The sequence below is a fragment of the Hordeum vulgare genome, chromosome 5H, assembly GCF_904849725.1.
Source record: "Hordeum vulgare subsp. vulgare chromosome 5H, MorexV3_pseudomolecules_assembly, whole genome shotgun sequence".
In the NCBI taxonomy this organism is placed as follows: domain Eukaryota; kingdom Viridiplantae; phylum Streptophyta; class Magnoliopsida; order Poales; family Poaceae; genus Hordeum; species Hordeum vulgare.
The window spans coordinates 109,824,850-109,841,897 of record NC_058522.1 but is presented as its reverse complement, the minus strand read 5'-3'; positions in this window follow the sequence as shown (position 1 = coordinate 109,841,897).

Sequence of the window (17,048 nt, the reverse complement as noted above, 5' to 3'; positions counted from 1 at the left end):
ATGTTATTGTTCTTCTACTTGATGATGAACTTTTTCATGTTCTTGTACTTGATGGTGAAAATCTTCTTGTTCTTCAATTATGGACTCCACTTGAGGGATGAGATCTTGTGGTAATTAAGGTGTAGTAGTTGGTTAAGCATGAGTGGTGCTTGTGTACTCATATTAACCTTCACAAGGAACATGTTCCATTGGAAATAGAGCATCTACATCCATGGTCAAAATGTCTTGCAAAGGATCTTCATCACCTACATCACTTAGATCAACTTGCTCTCCATGAGAGCCATTAAATTCATCAAACACCACGTCACAAGTTTCTACAATGCATCCGGTGGATTTGTTGTAGGTCCTATAGGCATGAGAGTTTGATCTATAACCAATAAATATTGCTTTAGTCCTTTCAGATTGAAATTTTTCTAACCATTCTCTCTTGTTGAGAATGAAGCATTTGTAGCCAAATACCCATAAATACTTGACATTTGGCTTGTTTCATGTTATGATCTCATATGGGGTCTTCTCCCAAATCTTGGAGGGGAAGAGACAATTTGATGCATGGCATGCGATGTTTACGGCTTATGCCCAAAAGCTATCGGGAGAATTGTACTCATCCAACAAGGATCTTGCCATCTCCACATGAGTGCAGTTCTTCCTCTCGGCTATCCTATTTTGTTGTGGGGTATATGGTGTGGAGTATTTATGCTCAATCCCTTCATCACTGAGGAACTCTTCCAGGGTGTAGCACTTGAATTCGGATCCATTCTCACTTCTTATTGCCAAGATTTCTTTGTCAAACTTGAGTTGAACTTACTTGGAAAAATCAATGAAAGTGATCTTTGCCTCATCCTTGTATTTAAGAAAGAACACCCATGTGTATCTTGAGTGATCATCAACAATGACAAACCCATACATCTTCTCACCAAGACTATCCCATGAAGGAGTCCCAAAAAGATCCACATTAAGGAGATCCAAAGGTCTTGAAGTTGATACTATATTATTGGGGGGTTCGATTGATGTTGCTTCCCGGCTATGTATGAAATTCACACACGATCTTTATCAAAATATACATTGGTTAGTCCAAGGATGTGTTCACCCTTTAAGAGATCCCAAAGATTTCTCATGCTGACATGGGATAGCCGGCAATGCGATAGCCATCCCTTGACGGCCTTGGTCATGAGGAAAGTTGCATGGAATTTGCTCTCTTTCGAGAAAGCAACCGTGTAAAGGTTGCCATCCAACTCCCCCACAAAGGAAACTTCAAGAGTATCTCTCTTAAAGACTTTCACATATGTTATCCAAAGAGTGTACCATAACGAATATAGGCCAATTGAGAAACAGAAAGCAACTGATATTTAAGGGATTGGACAAGCATGACATTTGCAAGTGACATGTCATTTGTGATAGCCACCTTGCCCAACCCAAGTACCTATCCTTTAGACCCACCACCAAAAACAATGCCCATAAGTTGTCAAATGGCTTCCATGAAGTCCATGAGCAATGTGCCATCTCCGTTCATATGATTTTGCATCCTCTATCAATCACCCATTTGACTCCATCAGATAAAGCAACCTCTACTCATTTCAAGTCTTGGTTACAGGCGCCAACTTTACAATGGGACCTCTCATGTTCGTAACAAGAGTCTTAGGAACCCAAATTGCATGGAAATGAAAAGCATTTCAAGGCCCAACAAATTGATCATAGACATCTCCATCTTTTGCCTTACAACGCACATATGATGGAGGCATGCATTCTTTTGGCTTGTTTGGAGTAGGATGGCCCCTTGTGTCCTCTTGCAACCTTCCCAACATTACCCAATCCTTTCTACTTGTGCCCTTCTCACAGAAATATCTCCTTGAAGGGAGTTGTGGACTTATGTGTTGCCATTTTATTCTTGCTTGTGCTTTGGATCAAATCCAAGCCCTTCCTTAGCCACTACCTCCTTGTGTTGACTCAACACTCCATTGAGGTTTTTTTGTCCTTGGGCACATGACATGAGCCCCTTTTCAATTGGAGCCTTTAGCAACCAGTTCTCCTCAAGTACGTAGCTAGGTCACCACTTGGGTTAGTAGCACAAGCATCAATATTTATAATAAGGGGGAATAAACTTTCCCAAGAGTGTTAAGATATGTAAGCTTGAGTTTGTCAAACTTCTTTGTAAGAATGTTGAGCTCTTCTTCCTTTTCCTTGAGAGACGGAAGTAAGATCTCACAATCCTTAGGAAGAGTGGCATGAGACTCTTCAAGATTACACTTGTCATTTATTAACACATTATAAACAATTTTAGTCTTTTTCAAAGAGGCAAGTTCTTTAGTGTGCTTATCAATATTTTTAAACAATTTTAGTCTTTTTCAAAGAGGCAAGTTCTTTTGTGTGCTTATCAATATTTGCTTCGTCATATAGTACTTTCTGCTCAAGGATTTCACATTTCTCCTTTTCCTCGGTAACGAGGGTTTCTAGTTCCTTAATGGTGGTGGTGTGCTTACTCACCATCTCCATAAGCATATGAAACATAATGAGTTTCTATAGTGTGAGAGATCACATGACTTTCTTCATTTTAGCAAACATGGAATCACTTATTTTGGATTCATGATCATGATCCTCTACATCAAGATATTCATCACTAGATGTGGTAGGGGTAAATAGAGGAGGGTTAGCTCATGGAGCAACTTCACTTTCTCCGGAGATGCTTGTACCTTGTAGTCTTCTACCACACCCTTTGACATGACACATTTGTGTGCGTTACCCTTGTAGTCTTTCATGTAGTTTTATGTGACAACATCACCACTTTGATGGACAAGTCTCAATGTGGTTTGAGTCTCTTGGGCTACACCTGTAACACCCTAAGATCATCGGGATCGGATTCACCTCGAGCAACCATTGCATTTCCATCTCTCTTCCTGAACTTGGAGTTTAATGAGTTGGGAAACTTATTCTTTACAAAAATCTTGGTTAGTCTTCTCTCTTCTCATAGGGACACTCGTTTGAGAAGTCATTGGTTTCTTCACAATTGTAGAAAGTGCTTATTTTCTTCTTTTGGAATCTTCACTTTAAGTTTCCTACACTAAACTTCTTCACAAAGAGGGCTATGTCTTCATATGAGAGCCCATCATCTGAGTCAACCTCATAACCTTCTTCCTCATCTTCCTATTCTTCTTCACTAACATCACCATCCCTTACATGCTTGGATTTTAAGGCAAGATTTTTCTTGGGTGATGAGGATACATGCATAGCAAGATGTCTTGTAGCATTGGCCTTTCATTATTAAAATAATTGGAAGGTTGAAATGACATCATGGGGAGACATGTCCATTAGAACATACTCTCTTCTTATGTCCCATACCATTTGATGGTGATATGGAGCATGATCATTTAGAAATTTATCCACAAGGACCCGTTTGGTCAAGTTGAATCCATCTTGGCTCTTGTCACAATCATATGATTCAATGTCGGGGCAAGTCTCATCAATCTCTCAAGAAGATGCTTAGGGTTCTCACCGTTCTCCATGTAAAATATTGTAATGACCATTTTGCAATCTCATATTGTGCAAGACAAAGAGAAGACATTCCCGTCTTGTTTATCCCAATGTTATACCATAGTTCTTTTGTATTTGAGAGGTGAATGTAGGGCCTTTTCTGCTTGTTAGACATGCCCTTTCTTATGAGTGTGATTCTGGTGTCATTGAGGTGCTTGTCATATACTTCACTCGATGTGAGATCCTTCGGGTTCACGGGGTTGTAACCTTTCTCCTAGATCTCCAGCATCTCATCGTTAGCAAACTTAAGATGATCCTGCATACCAACTCTCCACAAAGAAAAATTGGCAGTGTCATCAAGTAAAGGAGGGTTTCCCCCAGCGGTATACTTAGGTTTCTCCACACTAGGTTTTGCATATAACTATGAAACACCAGTGTTCTCGCCAACTTGAGGTTGTTGGACCAAATTAAGGATATATGCATTAGATTTCTTTATCACACCTAGTGGGTTTTCCAGTGGTGGAGTTCTTGCAACTAATACCTCCAACCTCATTTTGACCAAGGCCGGAATGGATGCCTAATGCTCCTCCTTCTGCTTAGCAAGGGGCCGTTCAAGATCCTCATAAGTGAACGACCTCATTTCATCCGTAGATGAAGACCCTTTCTCAACAGTAAGTGCAATCATAGGATTCCCATCCTTATCCATCTCGCTCTAGGGCGGTTAAGCCACACGATTAGAGCATGATACGTCTCAAACATATCTATAAATTTTGAGTGTTCCATGCTGTTATATTATCATTGTTGGATGTTTTATGATCATTTTATAGAAACTTTATATCATTTTTTGGGACTAACCTATTGACATTATGCCTAGTACTAGTTGCTATTTTTTTCTATTTTTTTCCTTTGCGGAAAATCCATATCAGATGAAGCCCAAATGCCACGAAACCTTACGAAGATTTTTTTGGACCAGAAAGAAACATTGGAGCCAAGAATGAGCAGCAACCAAGGCCCAGAGAGGCCACTAGACATAAAGGCGTGCCAGAGGCCCCTAGTGCGGCCTAGTGTCTAGTGGGGCCCTCAGGAACCTCCTCCACCGCCTCTGAGATCTATAAATACCCCAATATTCACAAAACCCTAGAGGAGTTAACGAAAAATTGTTTCAGACAACGCAAGTTCCAAAGCCATGAAATCCAATCTATTGAGCGTTTCGGAGAGGAACTGGATCAATGAGGGGTTCACCATCCTCATTGGTTCTCCTCCTATGATGCGTGGGTAGTTCATATCAGACCTACGGGTCCGTCGACAATAGCTAGATGGCTTTCTTTGTCGTTTTGTTTCTTAATACAATGGTATCTTGGAGATCCATAGGATGTAGGTCTTTCTTTTGCGATGTGTTTGTTGGGATCGAATGAATTGTGAGTTTATGATCAGATCTATGAAAACATATTCATGCTTGATTATTATTGCCTCGTATTGATTCTACTATATTTGGTTTTTGTCTGGACAACTTGATCTTTCATCTTGCACTGGGAAGAGGTGCTTTGTGATGGGTTCGATCTTGTGGTAATCAATCTCAGTGACAGAAAGAGACATGGCGCGCATGTATAATTTCTATCAAAGATAAAATGATGGGGTCTAGTCATACATGAATAGATCTTGTCTACATCATGTCATCTTTCATAAAGCATTACTCCGTTTCTCCATGAACTCAATACACTAGATGCATGCTGGATAGCGGTCGATGTGTGGAGTAATAGAAGTAGGTACTGGCACAAGTCGGTCTACTTGTCTTGGATGTGATGCCTATATACATGATCATTGTCTTGGATATCATCATAATTATTTTCTCTTCTGGCAATTGCCCAATAGTAATTTGCCTACCCACCGTTTTCCATTTCTCGAGAGACGCCACCAGTGAAACCTACGGCCCCGGGGTCAACTTCACATTGTCTATTTGCAATATCTACTTTGCTATTTGCATTTAGATTTTATTTGCTCTTTTATTTTCAGATCTATATTATCAAAAAAAACCAAAAAACCTTGTTGTGTTCAATTTTCTGTCACTCTTTTTTGCATATATCAATCTATCCTTACTTTACCCACGAGGGATTGACACCCCCTCCACGCGTTGGGTTGCGAGGATTTGCTATTTGTGTGCAGGTGCTGCTAACATAGTCTTGTGGAACTTCCTACTGGATTGATACCTTGGTTTCTTAACTATGGGAAATACTTGTATCGCAGTGCTACATCACCCTGTAAGTTTGGAGGGAAACCAACACATCATCGAGGAGTAGCAAGATTTCTGGCGTCATTGCCGGGGAAGATCAAGTCAAGATCTATCATGTTCGTGTACAAAAACTCTCATCTCCTTGGAATTACATTATTTGTCATTTTCCTCTTGTTTTCCTCTCCCCCACTTCACAAAATTTGCCTTTTTATTTTCCTTCTTTCTGTTTGCCTTTTTCTTGCTTGCTTGCTTCTACTACCTTCATGTCAGCACTGGAAAATAGAAGAATAAAGAGGAAAAGTAAAGACATATGGATCCTCATCCACTTGTTAATCTTTTCAAATGATCTAATTATCTTGAACCAGTTGCTAGTGAAGTTAGTGCTGATGATTCTTTTTGTGAAGTTTTGCTTGAAAATCGTGAATCTGAATATTGTGATGAAGTGTTAAAAGAAGAAATTTATAAAGTGATTCATGATATCTCCTTGAATTAAAAGCATGATTGCAATGATGTTATTATAAATTATGTTAATGGCAATTGTGCTAATAATATGCAAAACTACAAGATTGGGGATGGCAATTTTTTCATATCCACTACTCATTGTAATGATCGTGATTAGGGTGATGTTTATTATCTTGAAAGTTTATTTAACCCTCATGGTGAATATGATATTGATAATAATGTTTGCAATAGTATTGAAAGTGGGTTTGGAAGAGTGTAAACTTTAGGTAATAATGATCCCACTATTTGGACAATTATCTATCTCGTGAATTTTTTGATAAAAGTGGGTTTGAAGTGGTCATGACTTTAGTTAATGTTAATCCCACTACCTTAGAAGATTATAAGACTTTTATGCATGTGCATCATGAATAGAATATTTTATGTGATAGCTATATTGTTGAATTTTAATATAATCCTACATGTAATTATTATGAGAGAGGGAAATATTTTTATAGAAATATTCATGTTACTAAGTTATCCCTCTTCATGTTGAGATTGCTATTGTTTCTTTCTTCTTCCATGCATATGTTAGATATTTCTTCTCTTGATAATTTGTTTTCTTATGAAAAGCCTATGCATAGGAAGTATGTTAGACTTAATTGTGTTTGTCTTACGCTACATGATGCTCTCTTTGTCTTTCAACTACTATCTTTCATGTGAGCATCAATAAAATCCCAAGCCTATCTTAATGGTTATAAAGAAAGAGCTAGTTGGGAGGCAACCCAATGAATAAAAATTATTTTTCACTTTTGCTTTCTATTATTGAGTGTTTGCACAATTATGATGTTGTTATTATTGTGTTCTTTATGTTTTAGTTAGTGTTTGTGCCAAGTACAGCATTCGGCATAATATGGGGTGTCAGTTGCTCTAATCGTGTTGAAAAAGAGAAACTTTTGCATCTAGTATAAACAATCCTAAGAATCATAGAAACATAAAAAGTATCTGAATGTTTTACACAAGATTGATATACAAATTCCCTAGGTTTTCCTAAGTTTTCAGAATTTTTGGAGTTACAAAAGTATGAGTAAATTTTGAATCTTTATAGATTGTTCTGTTTTTTTAACAAATTCTGTTTTCTTTGTGTTATGTGCTTGTTTTAATGATTCTATGGTTTGTACCAGGGGTCATAATCTATCGCAAAGTTAGAATACAGTAGGTTTGCAAAAAAAAATTGGAATAGGTTTTCAACAATACCTATAGTAAAGTTTGGTTTTCTTATACTAACGGATCTCACGAAAAATTTATTGAGTTTTCTGTGATTGAAGTTTTCAAGTGTTGAGTGAGATCACGATGGATGAAGGATTAAGTAGTGATAAAAGCCTAAGCTTGGGGATGCCACATGGCACCGCAAGACAATACCTAAGGAGTACCAAGGAACTAAGCTTGGGGATGCCCCAGAAGGCATCCCCTCTTTCTTCTAAAAACCATCGGTAATTCTACTTGGAGCTATATTTTTATTCGTCACATATCATGAGTTTTGCTTGGAGCGCATTGTATCATTTGTGTGCTTGCTTTATTTTCTGGTTAGTTTGTCATAATAAACCTTGCTGTACACACCCATTTGAGAGAGCCAAATTATGCTAAGATTTGTTAGAATCGTTGTTTATGCTTCACTTAAATTTTTCGAGCCATGGAATTGCTCAAGTACTTCACTTATTTCTTTTTGAGCATGGTGGTGCTGTTATTTTGAAGAAATTAGCTCTCATGCTTCACTTAGATTATTTTGGGAGTTACTGAAATTTTCAAGAAATCCTCTCTTGCTTCACTCACATATTTTTGAGACTTGAAAATTTTACAAAAACTTATGCTCTCGTTCTTCACTTATATTTATTTGAGAGCGAGTTGTTTGCAATGGTAATTTGATTTAAATCAAAATTAGTTCAAAAGTGATGAATGTCTAGGAAAGATATAATAAAATCTTTCATGAAGATCGTTGGATATTAAGCTTGATTCTTTGCAATAGTTTTGTGATATGAAGATAGTAATATGTGAGTTATGTTGATGAGTTTATGCTCTAGTAATAATATTGGTGTTAAGGTTTGTGATTCCCTATGCATGCACATGAAGTCAAGAATTATGCTATGAAATTGCATCCTACTTGTGTTGCACTATTCGGTGTTAGCTATGTTTAATGTTCACTTATGATGACTTTTGTTCCTTGGTTGGCCGCTTCTCAATCTATTGCTAGCGTTCACTTGTACTAAGCGTGAATACTGCTTGTGCATTCAAATCCTAAACCCAAAGTTGTGCCAAATGAGTCCACCATACCTACCTATTTCTGGTATTTCAACGTCGTTCCAAGTAAATTTGTATATGGCAACTCTAATGTTCAAAATAAATTTCTGTTTTTTGTGCCCGTACCACACATGAAGCGGTGAGGGTTGGCCGGTATCTTCCATGTTAAATAGGTTATTCTCAAGATGAGTGTTTATTCACTTATCATTGCACGAGAGTATGGAGGTAATAGAGATGCCCAAACCCAAAAAGAAAAAAAATATGTTGTCAAACAATAAAGTCCTTGGGAAGTGTTGGTATGGACGGTACCCGTGGATACCACTAGCCGTCGAATGTGAATAGAATGGTGAAAAAAGGATTAAACTTTATTTTTAGTTTGCGAAACGCCTATAATTTGTTTAGCATGGAGGATATTGGAAACTCTTAATCGTTCTTGTTGAGAGGAAAAGCATGCCACCCTAAAAAATATCTCTAAGTTTTTCACTTTGAGCTCTAACACCTCTACAAATCCCTCCTTCCCTCAGCGAAGGGCCTATCTATTTACTTTATGCAATTTTTTTATTTTTGAATTTTAATCTCCATCTTCTCTTATAAAGCACCAACTATGGAACACCATTATCATACTTGAGCATTGGATGTAGTAAATATTTGAGTGTGTTGCATGAATGTATCAATGATAGAGCATGATGGGATAGGAATAACATTCTTTAGTATTAACATTTTGAAAGACTTGGTTGTTGGTTGAGTATTGAAATTTTCATGTCAAACTATAGACTATTGCATTGCATCATCTATAAGTCCATATGTCCATGCTGAAAGAAAAAGAATATGATGAACATGTGAGGCCGCATTCCACATCAAAAAATCTATCTTTACCATTTGCCAACTCAAGGACGGGCAGGAATTAAGCTTGGGGATGTTGATACGTCTCCAGCGTATCTATAGTTTTTTATTGCTCCATGTTGTTATATTATAATTCTTGGATATTTTATGTTCATTTTGTAGCAACTTTATATCACTTTTGGGGACTAACCTATTGACATAGTGCCTAGTGTTAGTTGCTGTTTTCTTCCTTCGCAAAAAATCCATATCAGATGAGGTCCAAATGCCATGAAACTTTACGGAGATTTTTTGCACCAGACGAAAACTTGGGACCCAAGAATGAGCAGCAGCCAAGGCCCGGGGAGGCCACTAAACATCATGGCACACCAGAGGCCCCTAGCGTGGCCTGGTGTCTAGTGGGTCCCTCACGCACCTCCTTCATCGCCTGTGAACTCTATAAATACCCAATTATTTAGAAAACCCTAAAGGAGTTGACGAAAAATTGTTTCAACCATCGCAAGTTCCAGAGCCACGGAATCCAATCTAGAACCCATTCCGGAGAGGAACACGATCACGGAGGAGTTCACAATCCTTATTGGTATCGGGGGGTGATACGTCTCCATCGTATCTACTTTTCCAAACTCTTTTGCCCTTGTTTTGGACTCTAATTTGCATGATTTGAATGGAACTAACCTGGACTGACGCTGATTTCAGCACAATTGCCTTGGTGTTATTTTTGTGCAGAAATGAAAGTTCTCAGAACATCTTGGAAATTTACGGAGAATATTTCAGGAAAATATGAAAAATACCTGCGCAAAGATCCACCGAAGGGGATGGGCCAGTGGGCCACAAGCCCTATAGCCGCCACCCCCCTGGTGGCGGCTAGCAAGCTTGTGGGGCCCACATGGCTCTGCCGCCCCCAATCTCAGCTCTATAAATTCACTTTCGTCCTAGAAAAAAATAAAAAGAGAAGATTTCGTCGCGTTTACGATATGGAGGCGCCGCCACATCCTGTTCTACATCTGGAGGGCAGATCTGGAGTCCGTTTTGGGCTCCGGAGAGGGGAAATAGTCGCCATCGTCATCATCAACCTTCTTCCCTCTCCAATTCCATGGAGCTCTTCATCGTTCGTGAGTAATCTATTCATAGGCTCGCTGGGCGGTGATGAGTAGGATGAGATCTATCATGTAATCGATTTCGTTTTGACGGGGATTGATCCCTAGTATCCACTATGTTCTGAGATTGATGTTGCTACTATTTTGCCATGTTTAATGCTTGTCACTAGGGCCCGAGTGCCATGATTACAGATCTGAAATTATTATGTTGTCACCAATATATGTGTGTTTTAGATCCGATCTTGCAAGTTGTAGTTACCTACTATGTGTTATGACCCGGCAACCCCGGAGCGACAATAACCGGAACCACTCCCGGTGATGACCATAGTTTGAGGAGTTCATCTGTTCACCAAGTGCTAATGCGTTGGTCCGGTTCTTTATTAAAAGGAGAACCTCAATATCCTGTAGATTCCTTTTGGACCCCGCTGCCACGGGAGGGATGGACAATAGATGTCATGCAAGTTCTTTTTTCCCTAAGCACGTATGACGACACACGGAATGCATGCCTACATCACATTGACGAACGGGAGCTAGCCACATATATCTCCGTGTTATAAATGTTGCATGATGAATATCATCCAAACAAATCACCGACCCATTGCCTACGAGTTTGTCCCACTACCGTTGTTACTTGTCTTGCTCTGCTGCTACTGCTGTTACTTGTCTTGCTCTGCTGTCACTACTGTTGTTCCTTGCCACTGCTGTTACTCGTTACACTGATGCTACCTGCTACAATTTTGGTTCGCTGGTCGTTGACGGGAACAGACAATTTCCATCAACGGGCAGCTTCTAGTGCCATTGATACGATAGTTAGGAATAGTCTGCCGTCAACAGATCGTTTCTGACACCATTGTTATCATACTACTTTGCTGCTGATACCTTGCTTGCAGATACTAATCTTTCAGGTGTGGTTGAATCTGATAAATTCACCTGCTAATACTCGAGAGTATCCTCTCACCTCCTGTCTGGCGTATCAACAAATTTGGGTCGAATACTCTACCCTCGAAAACTGCTGCGGACCCATGCGCTGGTGGGCCATCAACAACATTCTTCTAGTTTCGTTGCCAGGGAGTGCTAGAAGCATTCTTCTGGTGCCGTTGCAGGGGAAGGATTGTTGTCACAGAGTCAGCATTTTTCTGGCGCCATTGCCGGGGAGGTATTTCTATATTCTCTGAGTTACTTGGTATTTATATCTGCTAATCACTATGAAGAATCTTAAGGATCCGAAAACCAAAGTCTTGACCTCAACTACAAGGGGAGGTAAGGAACTCCCATCTAGCTCTGCACTTGATTCACCTTCAGTTATGAGTAAGTTTGCGACATCACCTCCTGCTAGAAATCTTGATATGTCGCATGTGCTTGATGATGCTTATGATGCTACTCCTAGAGATGCTATGCCTGATACTGCTAGAGATGCTATGCCTGATACTGCTTTGCCTGATGATGCTAGAGATGCTATTATGCCTGATGATGTTGTGCTTGATATTGCTAGAGATACTACTTTGCCTGATGTTCCACTAGGGGTATTCCTTGATGCTCATATTGCTAGAGTTACTGCCAATGCTCGTGATGCTTCTGAAACTGCCGATACCATTGAGATAGAACCTGCTTTTGCTCCTGCTAGATCTAGCTCTCATAGATATGAATTGCCTCATATACCTGAGGGTTACGTTATGGAGTGAGAAATAACTGAGGATTTTCTTGCGTGTAAGGATGCCTATGACGTTGAGAAATTACTTCTCAAGTGGAAGGAAAAATCTCTGAAAGCTAGGATGAAATACGACCCGAAGTTTGCCACTTCACCTATCTTTATCACCGATTAGGATTATGAATTCTCTGTCGACCCTGAGATAATCTCTCTAGTTGAATCTGATCCTTTTCACGGTTATGAGTCTGAGACGGTCGTAGCCCATCTTACCAAACTACATGATATAGCCACCCTTTTCACGAGTGAGGAGAAGATCCGCCACTACTATATCCTTAAGTTGTTTCCCTTCGCTCTAAAGGATGACGCTAAAGCCTGGTTCGCTTCTCTTTCTCCTGGATGTGTGAGTAGTCCCTAGGATATGGTCTATTACTTCTGTGAGAAATATTTCCCTGCCCATAAGAAGCAAGCTGCCTTGCAGGAAATATACAACTTTGCTCAACTCCAAGAAGAGTCTCCCACAAGCTTGGGGGAGGCTCATCCAGCTACAACATGCTTTGCCTGATCACCCTCTTAAGAAGAATGAGATACTTGATATATTCTATAACGGACTTACCGATGCCTCTAGAGACCACCTAGATAGTTGTGCCGGTTGTGATTTTAGGGAACGAACTATCGAACAAGCTGAGATCCTCCTGAATAACATCTTGATCAATGATAATGCTTGGACTATTCCCGAACCACCTCCTAACCCAACTCCTAAGAAAAGAGGTATTCTATTCCTCAGTCCCGAAGATATGCAAGAAGCCAAGAAATCTATGCAAGAGAAAGGCATTATATCTGAAGATGTCAAAAATCTACCACCTATCGAAGAGATCCATGGTCTCGATAACCAGATACAAGTAGTAGAAGTGAATTCTCTGCGTAGGTTTGATGAGAGTGATATTCCTTTTCACAAACCTGCTAGCCTATGCTTTGATGAATTTGACAACTTTGTTGCCAAACAACAGAGTTTCAATGATTATGTTAGCAGATATTTGGAACAAAGTACTCATATGCTTAGCCATTTAAGTGCTTGTGTAGATAGAAATGTCAATGATCTGAACCTTCTGAGTAAATATGCCTCTATGATTACTACACAGGTAGAACAAGTACTTAAAGCTCAGAATGACTTGCTCAATGAATTAAATGACAACTCTGTCATAGTCATTAGTAGATGAGGCAAAATGACTCAGGAACCTTTGTATCCTAAAGGCCATCCTAAGAGAATTGATCAAGATTCTCAACGAATTAATGCTGATACACCCAGTCATCCTAAGGAGAAGAGGAAGGATGATAGAAACCTACATGCCAGTTCACCAAATACTGTCACACCTGAAGAACCTAATTATATTTCTGCGTCTGATGCAGAAACACAATCTGGTGATGAACATGAACCTGGTGATAATATGGACAGCGATGGTTCATAATAATGCTCAACCTAGCAATGATGAGGATGTGGAGATTGAACCTATGGTTAATCCTGATAACCCACAACCTAAGAGATACGACAAGAATGACTTCACTGCTAGGAAGCATGGTAAAGAAACGGAGCCATGGGTTCAAAGATCTATGCCCTTTCCTCTTAAGTCATCCAAGAAAAAGGATGATGAGGATTTTGAGCGCTTCGTTGAGATGATACGACCCGTCTTTCTGTAGATGCGGTTAACTGATATGCTCAGAATGTCTCCATATGCCAAGTACATGAAAGATATCGTGACTAATAAACGGAAGATACCAAATCTTGAGATCTCCACCATGCTTGCCAATTTCACTTTCAAAGGTGGAACTCCTAAGAAATTTGGTGATCCCGGAGTACCCACTATACCTTGCTCCATTAAAGGGAACTATGTAAGAACTGCCTTATGTGACCTTGGAGCCGGTGTTAGTGTTATGCTGCTCTCTCTTTATAGTAGACTTGAAATGGATAAGTTGACACCCACTAAAATTTCTCTGCAAATGGCCGACAAATCAACTATTTTCCCTATCAACATTTGCGAGGATGTGCCTGTTGTGGTTGCTAACACCACTATCTTAACAGACTTTGTTATCATGGATATTCCCAAGGACGATGCCATGGATGTCATCCTCGGAAGACCCTTTTTAAACACTATAGGGGCTGTTATATAAGGCAATGTCACTTTCTATGTCAACGGTAATGAGCACACAGTGCACTTTCCGAAGAAACGATATCAAGTACATTGCATCAATGCTATCGAAAAGACTTCATCGATTCTTATTGGGAGCTTTGAATGCCCAATTCCTCATGTCAAGATGAAGTATGATTTGCTTGTTCGAGAGATACATATCCCCATTGAGGTGACTTAGTGGCTATTTGAAAATTCTCCGTTCTCTCTTGCGATTCGAGAAGGTTTTGTCATGAGGACTTGATCAACCCCATTGACGGATTTCTTTCAATGACCATGAAATGGATGAATCAAAGAATCACATACCTCTGTTTTGAGCTTTCATTTTCTCTTGCTTAGAAGAAAAATGATAGATTTAGTTTAGTTTTTCCTGTTTTCTGTTTTAGCGTCTCGGAGAAAAATACCCCGAAAATAAAAGTTCTCCGATGGTCCAGAAAATCTAGTATGATTTTTTCTGGAATATTTGAAAAATACTGGGCCTAAGAGCTGGCCTCGGGGCCTGACCAGTGGGCCACAAGCCGTGCAGCCGCCCCCCTGGTGGTGGCTAGCAAGCTTGTGGGGCCCACAGGGACCCCCTCCACTCATTCCAGCTCCCATCCTCTTCTTCCACCTCCAGAAAAAAATGTTTCGCAGCTCAAACCCGTGTTCTTGCTCATTTGGCTACGATTTTTGATCTCCTTGCTCAAAGCACCATTCTCCGAACCGTTTTGGGGAAATTACTCCTTGGTAAGTGACTCCTCCATTGGTCCAATTAGTTTTTGCTCTAGTGCTTTATCCTTCGCGTATTCTTGCTACCTTGGTGACCTTGTTTTTGAGCTAGAAATGTGGATTTTAGCTGGTTCCAAGTAGTTTTAGCGCGTGATACTGTCTCTAGGCACTAGTAGGAGTAGTTGCTACAAGGTGTGGTTGGTCTTCATTCACTTTTCTCTTGAACTTCAAAAATTTCAGCAAAAGGAAATTATGTTCAGGAGGAAGTTTCATGGTGGTTCCTCAAGTAAGAAGGGTCCCCATCTTTCTTTTCGGGTGCCCGAACCTTATCAACTAAGGGACGCACCGATACAACCATGTGAATGGCCTTCCGATGAGTTCATGATCAAAGCAGGTTTCAATGATGAGTTTGATACACTTGTCCACAATGTCGGGTTAGAAGAATTCCTCTCACGTAAATGTGAACAGTATGCTATGCTCAGTGCCTTTTTCGTACGTAGATTTAAATTTTCAGTTGGTCGTGACTCATCCATACTTTTTGATCTGTACGATAAATCCTACACCATGGATTTGGAGGATTTCAATAGGATTTGCAAGATACCCGATGGGGGTAGTATTAATGATCCTTCTAAGTCTTCGGTCAGAGACTTTGTCTCCAGTATAACTGTTGGAGAAACCAGAGATATCACGCAAGCCACCATAGGAAGCATCCATTTCCCTGCCTTGCACTACTTTGCCCTCTTCATAGGTAGGTGCATTAACGGCATGGGTGCACATTGTCACCTATGCGCATCCGACCTTAGTATCCTTAAGAGCGCAGTAACATGTGACAGGAGCTTCAACATGGGAGCTATAATAGCAAGGAGGCTGAATAATAATGCCATTGAGGGGGATTTCTTTGGTGGAATTTATGCTACATGCTTAGCAAATTTTCTTGGAGTATCCATCCGTTCAGGAGACCCATCCTCTCCGTACAGCCTACCTTGATCGTGTCGCTCTGACACGCTACCAGTTCCTTGAGAGGGATGATGGATCCCTCCTATACCGTTTGATATTTAACCGGCAGCGTGTTTTCCATATTACCCTTCCAGCTCCTGCTTTCTTTGACTTTCAGGTAAAACGAAGATACTACATAACCATAGGAGAGGCAGAGGAGTATGAGAGGGAGGTGACGGCTGCTCGACTTCGTGAGGCAGCTACTCAGGCAGTGGCTGCAGAACTCCCGTATAACACCCATTATGATTTTGGGTTTCGCCAGGACCATCCTTGGGAGTAGACCAAGCTAGGCCAAAAGCCTAAGCTTGGGGGAGTACGTGTTCTCACCGACCTTACATTCATGCTTATGCTTTCACTTTGTCAGTCGTGCTTACACTTTGCCATTGTATTATCCATGCTAGTTTATTTTTGTTCTCTTGGTTTCTTGTTTTGTGTCCTTTTGAGAAAACCCAAAAAGATATTTCTTTCTTCTTTTGCTTGTTGGGAGCTTTCCCGTGTAAATAGTTTTCTTTTTCTTTGGGTCAAGGTGGAAGATATTGGTTACAATGTTTAGTGTCTCTTGCATGCATACCTGTTTAGCTTTCAAAGAGCCATATTACTTTGTCTTCTCCTTTGTGTTTGCCTGCAGATTCAGCTTAGTCCAATGCACGAGCACTCTTATTATTGTTCACCTCGTTCGATCGTGCAAATGAAAGGCAATAATGATGATATATGATGAAGTGACTGAGACTGGAAAAGCTGGTATGAACTCTATCTATTTTGTTTTTGTAAATATGACTAGCTTGTCATGCCTGATTCATCTTTGTTGTGAGAGAATCATGTTTGCAATGACAACTTAGAGATCATGGTTTCTGATGCCATGCTTAGTTAGCTGAGAGCTTATAATGGTTTGTCTTGAATGTCGACATAGATTTTGAGATGACTATGATGTAGTATGATAGGATGGTATTCTCCTTTGAATGATTCAAGCGGCTTGACTTGGCGCATGTTCATGCATGTAGTTGAAAAAAAATAAACATAGCCTCTATGATGTTCGTGTTCATGGTGATTTATATCTTGTTCATGCTTGCATTCAATGTTAGTCAAGCTCATTGCATCTTGATGACTGTTGTCGCTCTCTAGTTGGTCGCTTCCCAGTCTTTTGC